This window comes from Manis javanica, chromosome 4, assembly GCF_040802235.1.
Source record: "Manis javanica isolate MJ-LG chromosome 4, MJ_LKY, whole genome shotgun sequence".
Lineage (NCBI taxonomy): Eukaryota > Metazoa > Chordata > Mammalia > Pholidota > Manidae > Manis > Manis javanica.
In genome coordinates, this window is record NC_133159.1 from 114014420 (window position 1) to 114017759 (window position 3340).

Below are 3340 nucleotides of genomic sequence, written 5' to 3' on the forward strand. Positions count from 1 at the left end.
CTGAAGGTTTCTTGGTGTCTGGCCCCAAGCACCAGCTGCACATCTCAGGTAGTCCCTGCATGGACGAGAGAGGCTGAGGAGGGCGTGGCTTCACCATCCACGTCACCTCAGGTGCTTCATGGAGCTGGTGGCCATAGTGGCCCTGGGGTCTGGCCCTGTGCTGTGCTGACTGGTCCCCTAGCCCTCCTGAGTGCCTCCTTCCCACACCTGCACCCAGGTCTAAGCCAGGCCCTGACCCTCAGCACCCCCACCGCCCCCCACAGCCAAGTCCCTCTATGACCCCAGGAGCCCTGTGAAGAGGGGCGGGCTGGACCCAGCAGGAAGCAGCGCCTTGAGCAGCTCCCACCCCGTACGCTCTCAGAAAGTGCCTGGCCTCCCCTCTGTCACCTCTCGTCCCCCACTGACCTCCCCATTACTGTCCTTGCACAAGCCCCCAGTTGTCCTCTCTCTGGGGTCCTCCTGGCTGGCCTTTCAGCCTGGAGCAGGGTGGCTGGGGGTGGTGGGAGGAAGGGCTGGCAGGCAGGTGGGCAAAACAGTGTCCAAGGCTTAGGCTGACTGAGCTTCCTGGCTTCCTGGCCCTCAGACCCTGAGCCTGGGCTTGGTCACCCCAGATCAGGAAGGAAGGACTCGTGACCAGTGGCCCAAGTAGGGTGGAGTCCTGGCCGTGCCAGCCTGTGGCCCTGGCTGCCCCAGGAGGACACAGCATCTCAGGGCTGGGAGGCTGCGCCTCACTCCCTTCCGGGCTCCTGTTCGTTGCCTTCACTCCAGTTCAGTTGGTGGCCTGCAGCACCTGGTCCCTCTTTTCAAAGAGCCTCCCTACTTAGAGTCCTCATGGCTGATTTCCCTGGGCCCCTAGCTCTGGACTGTCAGGGCCTTGCAGCCTCCAGTCTCATGGAACCGCATCCTCCCCTGGACTGGGCCTGGGTGGGAGGAGGATGAACAGCTGCCAGAAGCCTCAGCAGGGGACCAGGAGCCCCAGCCAGCCTCAAAACAATAAGCCACTTAGTTCTCTGCTGTTCTGCTGGTAACAAACTTAACCAGCAGATTTTCCCAGCTGTTGTTCCTGTCCCACCTCCTCCCCTTCCCCAGGGAGTGTCCGAGGCCGGGTGGGGCAGGGGTTGATTTCCCTCCTGCAGGGTGTCAGTGTCAGTGTTGCGGGGGCGGAACTGCAGGGGCAGCCTGTTTCCCTGCGGTCAGCTTAGAGATCCCATGTGCCTCCACCACAGCGGGACAGCGGCTCCCAGCTGTGCTCTGTCGCTGGGAGTGGTGAGACCCCTGCGCCAGCTCACCCCTGCAGCCATCTCCTCCCTGTGCTCGGGGCCCCCAGTGGAACGCAGGGAGTGATGGGCCCCTGGCAGGAGCAAGGGTGGGGAGACCCAGGCCTAGAGCCCCCTGGGGACAGCCTCTCCCTTGCATCTGCCAGCCTGTGGGGGCGCCTGATGCCATGTCTGCCCCTAACAAAGCTATGGCCAGGGTGCCCTGCTCCGAGTCCTGGGGAGGCTGACTCCGCTAAAGCCTTTCCTTGCAAACTGATTAAGTCTTAGAGGCCAGTGAGATGCTCCAACGCTGTGAATTGCCGCATCTGCCCTCTGCTCAGCTAGAGTCGCTCACCCTGAGGTAGCAGCCACTTCAGCCATCTGGTTAGTTTCAAGGAGAAAAACGTGATTGCGGGGCCAAGATGCTCTGCTCAGCGCTTCAGAGGGTGGCCCCCCAGACAAGCCGTCGGGAGCAGCGTGCTGTGGCAGTGCTCCCAGGGGCCATGGAACAGCTGACAACGAAGGCCAGGACCACAGAATTTTGTGATATTCCTTTTCTCAAATGTTACACGCCCAAGTGAAATGAAGGCGACTCCTTCAAAGCCTGAGAAGCATGCTTTGCTTCAGAGCCAATTAATGAACAGCAGAGAAGGGAGCGTGCCTCCTGGTGGGGTGGCTGGTCTTGGCCTGCCCGAGACGGGGTGGTGCGCCAGCCTGGGCCCTGGCTTTCGCCGGCTGCCCTCCAGATGCCCCAGCTCCTGTCACAAGTGGAGGTCTGCCCCTTTGGAAAATATTGGCAATATTCCGGGCCCTGGGGCTGGAGCCCAGGTCAGTCAGGGGTCTTAGGCAGAAAGTCTTAGATAGTTTCTTAACTTCTGGGTCCTGGTTTCCAATACTGGAACCATCTCCAAATCACAACCACAAGCAAAGCCAGTTCCTTAGCTCGCAGTTGGGTCCCCCGCGCCGTGGAGCATTATGTGGCCTCACTACCACCCCCTATGGTGGCTCTCGCTTAATGAAAGGGCTGTGGTCTGCACCGGGTCGGGTGTCTTTCCCTGGGGCATGCCCGTCAGGGGTGCTGCTGGGATTTTAGCCCAGACAGCCACAGCCGTGTTCTGGGGCTTTTGCTTGTGACCTCTACGCAACACTGTTCTCCAGCCAGAATTCCCCAAGGGCTCAGGTGTCCATGGGCGCAGCAGAGTCTGGGCCCAGGAGCTGTGCTTCCATCTGCAGGTGAGTTTTCAGGCACTCTGCCTGCAGCAGAGACCAGACGTGAGAAAGCATCAGGTGAGAACCACGGGGTTCCCAGAAGCCAGGTGGAGACCACCACGGTCTGTGAGCACCCCATCATCCGCTTGGCAGTGTTCCCTGCACACCTGCCTCCCGCCTCAGGAAGGGGTAGGGCCTGTGTCCTCTAAAACAGGAAGCCCATGGGGTGGAAGAATGCGGAGCAGGTGCCCTGAGTGAGGCCCCACTAGAGAGAAGACAACCTGCTGACCATGGGTTGGAGTGAGGGATGAGCTGAGAGTGTTCCCCGAAGTGTGTGTGCTGGGGTGTGGGAAAGGGTAGGAATCCCAGCAGGAGCCCCAGCTGGCTGGGGGCTGATGTAGGGCTGGGGGTCCCACACAGCAGGGGAGCCGCTGAGCATATGAGGCCGAGGTCACCCCCGCCCGCCTCTCCCTCTGGCGCTGGAAGGAAAGAATCCGAGTCCCCGAATGCCCGTGGAGGGGCTGGGAGCTCGGTGGGTGACCGCCAGGGAGGGGCAAGATGACCCTGGGGCTGAGGGCTGCAGGGGGCCACCAGGTGTGGCTGGGTGGAGAGCAGACCCCCTTACCCCACCGCAGGGGAAGCAGGTAGGGCAGAGGCCCAAGACGGGCCTGACAGGCGGTAAGGATGCGGGAGACCTCTGAGGGATGAGTGGGGACATCAGCCCCCAGGACTGCGGTCTCTGAACTAGGTGCTTCTAAAAGAGCCTGAGTTAGGGGCCAAAGAAGACCATTTTAGGTGGAAGAGGACTGAGTTAGCTTTATCGGCAGTTAAAAGCAACAACGGTGAGAGGCGGAGCCAGGATGGCAGCGTGAGTA